At 41.0% G+C, this 7837-nt stretch overlaps 1 pseudogene across 1 annotated transcript; it reads left to right on the top strand.

The window, feature by feature from the left end:
• On the top strand, positions 1–3077 carry LOC143615828 (ABC transporter F family member 5 pseudogene; annotated as a pseudogene). The gene is made up of 3 exons (XR_013150547.1): positions 1–871; positions 1937–2278; positions 2937–3077. The product of XR_013150547.1 is annotated as an ABC transporter F family member 5 pseudogene (transcript).
• Positions 3078–7837: the final 4760 nt, after the last annotated feature.

Genomic DNA, 7837 nt, shown 5'->3' with positions numbered 1-7837 from the left:
TCTTCATCAGTGTCTTTCCGATCACCACCACCACTGATCGGAACCTGCAACAACGATGGAATTAGCCTCGAAACTCCTCCGTTCCACCTTCCTCAACCCCACCCCTCTTTCCACCCTCCAAAAACCCTATTTCCGCCCCCAATTCCGCCCAATTCCAACCCCCATATCCAACTCCCACAATACCCGCTTATCCGCCGTCGCCGTCGACACCGAAACCACCACCACCACCTCCACAGACGACATCGAATCTTTATTTTCGCAAACTCCACCCGAGACCGATAACTACTCGCGAGGCAAACACTCGCCCACCGGTGCCTCGAGTATCTCATCAGGAGTTAGGCTAGAAAACGTTAGTAAAAGTTACAAGGGAGTTACAGTGCTTAAAGATGTAACCTGGGAGGTTAAAAAGGGTGAGAAAGTAGGCTTAGTAGGCGTTAATGGTGCCGGAAAAACTACCCAATTAAGAATAATATCCGGTACCGAACACCCGGACTCTGGGAACGTTATTAAGGCGAAGCCGAATGTGAGAATATCGTTTCTGAGCCAGGAGTTTGAGATGTCGATGACTCGGACGGTTCGGGAGGAGTTTCTGCATGCTTTTAAGGAGGAAATGGAGATATCAAACCGGTTGGAGAAGGTGCAGAAGGCGATTGAGGGGTCGGTGGATGATTTGGAGCTGATGGGGAGGTTGTTGGATGAGTTTGATTTGCTGCAGAGGCGGGCGCAGGCGGTCAATTTGGATAGTGTTGATGTCAAGATTAATAAGCTGATGCCGGAATTAGGGTTTTCGGTGGAGGATGGAGATAGACTTGTGGCTTCTTTTAGCGGTGGCTGGCAGACGAGGATGTCACTTGGGAAAATACTGCTTCAGGTATATATATTTTGGAGATAGATTGACTTCATGTTGTACTTTATGCTGCTTTTTATTCAAATTAGTGAAATATTTCTATTCTAAGGATGTATTCGTTTTTCATGAGGAATTTAGGGTTGTGCTCGGTTCGCTTTTGGGCTCAAATGGAACCGACACCAAAAATTTGATTTTTGGGTTTCTGAAAACCGTTTGATTTAGGTTCTAGACAATTGGTTTGGTTTCTGTTTGTTTGGTTTTGTCATTTGCGCTTGAAAATTTTGGGCTGATGAAATAATGGTCAAAAGAATGAATTCGGGCCTAAAATTTTTTTATCAAGTAATGATTAATTGACGATTACACGTTTGTGGCTAAAATTTTTGGGCTACACACTTTACCAAATTTTTTATAAATTACTTGACAAGTTAACATTAAAAACATCATAATCCATAAGTTCAATAACAAGCATTCAAATAAAGCGGTCTAATCCATGAAAAACTGATTTTTACGGGTTCGGTTCGAATGTTCGACTTTTTCGGGTTTGGTTATTAAAGTTGGTTCGGTTCTCTTTTCAGGTCTCAGTACTACATGCAAAATTGAACCTGAACCGAAAATTCAGTTTTTGAGAAAACATAAAATCAAACCATCGGTTTTGAGTTTGGGTAGATTCGATTAAGTCAGTTATTTCGGTTTCATTAACATCCTAAATTGCGGATATTGTATGTTTTTACATCTTATATGACATATGGTAAGAATTTGATTAAAAACAAATTATTAGGTTTTGTACAAAACATGCTTGAATTAGCAGTCTGTTGGTTTATTGTCGTACTTCATGACAAATGATTGAATACATATTCCTGTTATCTTCAATCTTATTATTATACATAGGAAATCTATGTTTTCATTGTATATTCAGGTGGTTCTTGGATGTGACTTTGATTGTAGTTTGTACGATATTTAGTGTAATAAGCTGAATAGCTGATTATGCGAGCACTCTGATTCTTGAAGTTGCAATTATAACTTTATAAATACTCATCCAGAAACCCCCTAATTTAAAATACATGAAAATAAATTTGTTAACTTCTGCAGGACCCAGATTTGTTACTACTGGATGAACCTACAAACCATCTCGATCTAGACACGATCGAGTGGCTTGAAGGTTATCTCAGCAAGCAAGATGTTCCAATGGTGATCATATCTCATGACCGAGCTTTTCTTGACCAATTATGCACAAAAATAGTGGAAACCGACATGGGTGTTTCTAGAACATTCATCGGAAACTATTCTGACTACGTCATTAGTAAGGCGTCATGGATTGAAGCTCAGTTTGCAGCTTGGGAAAAACAACAAAAGGAAATTGAGCACACACGTGGTTTGATTAGTAGGTTAGGCGCTGGAGCTAACTCTGGACGCGCATCTACCGCTGAAAAGGTTTTTATTATTATTTATTAAGTTCTAGACTATTAAAGAATTTGTTAAATATTGGTTTCACTGCTGTTGTGAGTATAATTCATCAAATTGACTATCGTTGCTCTTCTAGTAAAATTACATATTGATTTAAATATATAAAAAGTAATTAATTATCTTTTGATTATGTAAAAGTATAAATACAAAGTTGTTATTCTAATATTGTTTCGACTTTAGATACAGTTATATTTCTGTAATTGTTTTCTCATCTTGAATTAAAAAGGGCTAATATCATAAATAATCAATATACTTTCGTATTTTTCATGAAAATGCCTCTCAACGTGTAAATAAATACTCAAAATTTAATTGACATTCAACATTTTTTAAAAACATTAAAAAAAAAAGAAAAACTATACCATCTAATTTTAATTAAATTAAGAGGGTATCAAGTCCTTATATAAAAAACAAATTTTGAAGTATGTGAAACAAGTTTAGCAACTTTAATATACAACAGTCAGTTTTAGTGATTTTTTCGTGTACGTGTGCTTTTTACAAGTTGAGGAACCTTTTTACTTTTTGTAAATTATAAGTATAGTGTTTTTTTACAGCTACAAAATTGTATGTTATTAACTTCTTTTTCAATCATGTTATACTCATTTACACTTGTTTTATACAATAACAGAAGCTAGAAAAGCTCCAAGAGGAGGAACAAATTGACAAACCATTTATTAGGAAACAAATGAAGATTAGATTCCCTGAACGTGGAAGAAGTGGAAGAGATGTGGTGGCGATAAAAAATCTTGACTTTAGCTATGAAGACAAGGTAACAAATTATAAATCCTATTAATGCCCTTATTTAATCTGATAAATGTATATTTCTGTACTGTCGAAGCATGAAATGAATCTGACCTGATCCATGACGATGTTTCCACGGATTTTCGAGATGAACGAACCTCGTCTTGATCTTCTCCTCCGGTTGCTTGAGACCTGCAATGATTTTTCGGGGGTGTGGAGGTGACTGCTAAGAAATCTAAAAGATCTCTTGTTTACAGACACAAAAAAGTGGTGGTGGCTCTTATTGAGCATGACCCCTTAATAAGGAGGTGGAGACCTCCTTATATAGAGAGCCTCATGGCCACCATCATGGTACCCTAATGGGCTTAGCCCAGTTAGGGTTACCTCCACAAAACCCCCTCAGCCCAATAACATTGTATTAGTCCATGTAATAAAATAAGCCAAACATAATAGATTTAGGGTCGTAAAACCGGGTTTTTAGTACAATACCCCTACAAGCCCCCCAAATCCAGCGTTGCTCCTGGGCGCGCAAGCGTCTAGGTGGAGCGCTGGACTTTATAAGGTGTGTTAGGCCATGAGGCGGTTTTTTCCCTTTTCTTTGGCCTTGTCTTTATTGTCTTTGAGTTTTGGGAGGTTTTCTTCATGATGGTGACATGTTGAGGTCTTGCGCATAGGCTCTGGCTTACGAGCTATAATAATAATGAAGCTTGCGCGCGAGGCGACTTACGAGCTATAGGAAATAATAAAAGCTTGCGCGCGAGGCGTCTTACGAGCTATATGAATAATAAAGCTTGCGCGCGTGGCGTCTTACGAGCTATGAGAATAATAACAGCTCGCGCGCGAGGCGTCCTATGAGCTGTATGAATAATAAAGCTTGCGCGCGTGGCGTCTTACGAGCTATAATAAGAATAATAACAGCTTGCGCGCGAGGCGTCTTATGAGCTGTATGAATAATAAAGCTTGCGCGCGTGGCGTCTTACGAGCTATAATAAGAATAATAACAGCTTGCGCGCAAGGCGTCTTACGAGCTATAAGAATAATTAAGCTGGCGCGTGGCCGTGTGGGATATTATGAGGCTCCCGCCCTAAGATTTAGATGTCTTCTATTGCGATAACGTGGTTGTGATATACCACGACAGTCCCTTAATTCATTGCTGCTAAATGAGGTTGTCCTTATCCTGATTTGGGATTAGACTACTCATTTGTCATGTCATTTGCGCATAGGCTCAGGCTTTGTGTTATGCGCAGATATTGCATGCGCGTGCGCGTAGACTTTATGTCCCGCGCCACGCGCAGATGTTGCGCGCGCGCGCGCGTAGACTGTGTGATATGTGTGAGCATGTGGCGCGAAGCCGTATGGGTTTATGAGGATTCCCAACCTTTAGGTATGGCGTGTAGCCATACGGGATATTATGAGGATTCCCAACCTTTAAGTATGGCGCGTAGCCATACGGGATGTTATGAGGATTCCCAACCTTTAAGTATGGCGCGTAGCCATATGGGATGTTATGAGGATTCCCAACCTTTAAGTATGGCGCGTAGCCATATGGGATGTTATGAGGATTCCAACCTTTAAGTTTCGCGCGCGGCCTGATGCGCGCATGCACGGCGATGGAGTGGTGACTCGCGAGAGCGCTGCGTGCGTGGCGGAGGTCTCTTGCGCAAAACCCACACGGTGGTTCCCGCGGCGGCACATGCATGGCTGCGGAGTGAGAATCCGCGGGCGCACGTACATGGCGGCGGAAGTCTGGTAATTTTTGGATCTGCAATTCAAGAGTTAGATCTGCAATTTGAAACCTAAAATCCAGGTCTGTAATCTAGATCTAGATCTGTAAATCAGATGTGGATAGATCTGAGACTCGGAGCGGATTTAAAACCATCACAGATCCGGAGACTTGATCATTCGAATCAGGCAGTTTTTTGCACAGATCTGGAAGCCTCCTTTAGATCTATGGATCTTTTTGAGCTTTAATAGAACAAGCCTTGAAGCCTTTTTCTGTAAACTTTCAGATCTGGGTTTTTCCTGGGAGAGATCTGTCAGCCGAGAGGGAGATCGAAAGGTAGTTCGTTGCCGTCCCACGGATGGCGCCAATGTCGAAGCATGAAATGAATCTGACCTGATCCATGACGATGTTTCCACGGATTTTCGAGATGAACGAACCTCGTCTTGATCTTCTCCTCCGGTTGCTTGAGACCTGCAATGGTTTTTCGGGGGTGTGGAGGTGACTGCTAAGAAATCTAAAAGATCTCTTGTTTACAGACACAAAAAAGTGGTGGTGGCTCTTATTGATAGGGATGGCAACGGGGCGGTTTCGGGGCGGGGAATGCCAATCCCATACCCGCCCCGGTTTATAAAACTCATTACCAAAACCGTCTAAAAACCCGCGGGGACTAAACGGGGAATCCCCATCGGGGATTCGGGGAAAACCGCGGGTATTCGGGGAACCCGTCTAGCATAAATGGTTTTTAAACGGGCTAAATTCCCCGTGGGGATCCCCATTTAACCGTCGGGTTCACCGTTTAAAACCCGATTGTAAGAAAATGATACAAAATTACAATACAATATTAATACACAAAAAGTTCAATATCCAAACACATTACACATACAAAAGACATTATTAATACATAAAAATGTTTATTTCTCCCATCACAACGGAAATTAACTTCATGATTGATCCTTCTTACACGTCCATACCGCACCCATTCAACCATTCAAACACTTGTCACGCCGGATTGCTATGATAATCAAACATTAACATATTAATTGGAAACTATATAAGAATCAATGTTAAACCATATTAAAATGTAAACGATAAAACCATATATATATGTATTACCTCAATACCATCGTCACAATCATATTCAATAGTTTGGCAATATGCCTCGGATTCTTCTGAACAAGTTGCTATATTCATATCACAAAAGTCAAAAGTTTATATAGTAGCTAAGTTAAAAATAAAAAATAAAATGTTTGTTTACCTTTGATTTCATTCAACAACCAACTTTGGGCGCACATTAACGCTTCCAATGTTTTTGGATGAAGACGGCTACGGCTACAATGGATTGGGAAAGTAGGAAAAAGGTTTTTAATTTTTAAACGGGGTATATTGGGAAAATAAATAATAAATAATATATTATATATAAATATAAAAATTATATTTAATTAAACGGGTTTTAAACGGGTATACGGGGCGGGTATACGGGGCGGGTACAGGCTATACCATACCCGCCCCGAACCCGATTAACTTAACGGGGAAAACCCGAACCCGGACCCGTCCCCGATTAAGTGTCCCCGAACCCGCCCCGTTCCCGATTAACTTAAACGGGGGAAAACCCGAACCCGGACCCGTCCCCGATTAAGTGTCCCCCGAACCCGCCCCGTTCGGGGCGGGGTTTCGGTTTTCCCCATCGGGTTTGGGTTTTTTTGCCATCCCTACTTATTGAGCATGACCCCTTAATAAGGAGGTGGAGACCTCCTTATATAGAGAGCCTCATGGCCACCATCATGGTACCCTAATGGGCCTAGTCCAGTTAGGGTTACCTCCACAAAACCCCCTCAGCCCAATAACATTGTATTAGTCCATGTAATAAAATAAGCCAAACATAATAGATTTAGGGTCGTAAAACCGGGTTTTAGTACCATACCCCTACATAGAGGTGGACAACAAAACCGGTTCCTGGAACCGGTTCGGTGGAACCGAACCGGAACCGAACCGGTTCCTGACCCGTTTTTCGTAGGAAACCGGTTCGGTTCCGTTTCAACCCGACGATTCGGGACCGGTTTGGACATTTTTGGAGGTGGACCGGGTAGGAACCGGAACCGGTTCTGGAACCGGTTCGACCGGAACCGGTTCTAGCCGTTGGAGTAGTTCTAGCCGTTGGGAAACGGTTTTATGGCCGTTTTTTTGACCGTTGGGGTCAAAAATGGCCGTTTTTTTGGCTCCCCAAACACCCCACTACTAGTATAAATAGGTATTTGGTGTAATGGGCTTCATCACAACACTCACAACACGTACGAACAAGAAGGCGTTTCTACAAGTAATTCTGATGAATAAGTCGCCACTCAATAATTACGACGAACAAGAAGGCTTTCTAGAAATAATATGTCACAACTTTATATTTATAAAGTTTAATGTTTTTGTTAGTTTGTTTTTGAATATTTTTAAAACATGTAACCTTTTTTTTTGAACTTCTTAAAGTAAATAAAATGAATTTTATGTTAATTGTTTTTTTTATTTAACATGTTATACAAATACGAATCGTATAACTCCGCTCTTGATTATAATTCAGCATTTGACTTGCGTAAGCCAAAAGACTATAGTACATAGCAAACTCAACAAATGTAACACGATACAGATTTAAGTTCACCATTACACGATACAGACTAATCAATTCAAACACGCTGACACTCTCATAGCATTAAGTTCAATATGTTGTTTACCATTGCTCTGTGGGTGAACAACAAAAGTAGCATGAGCCTCTTCAGAAATCAGAAAGAACACAAATCATCACCTACACAAGCAGCGGAAACGAAAAACGAAAAAAAAAAATAATATTTTACACTGTAACCGGTTGGAACCGGTTACAGTGTAAGAACCGGTTTAGGAACCGGTTAGAACCGGTTCCACCGGTTCCGGGTCCGAGGGTTGGGGAACCGGTTCGGTTCCCTAACCGGTTCGACCATGGAACCGGTTTTAAACAGTGATGTTGACTAATGGAACCGGTTCTGAACCGGTTCCGGTTCCTTTGACCAACCCGATTTGATCACCTATACCCCTACATGTACTAC

The sequence above is a fragment of the Bidens hawaiensis genome, unplaced genomic scaffold (assembly GCF_021521415.1).
Source record: "Bidens hawaiensis isolate Kalapana, Puna unplaced genomic scaffold, B.hawaiensis_p1.1 tig00044626_1, whole genome shotgun sequence".
NCBI classification, from domain to species: domain Eukaryota; kingdom Viridiplantae; phylum Streptophyta; class Magnoliopsida; order Asterales; family Asteraceae; genus Bidens; species Bidens hawaiensis.
Note: the sequence above shows the minus strand (reverse complement) of the source record. Positions and strands in the feature narration are given on the sequence as shown.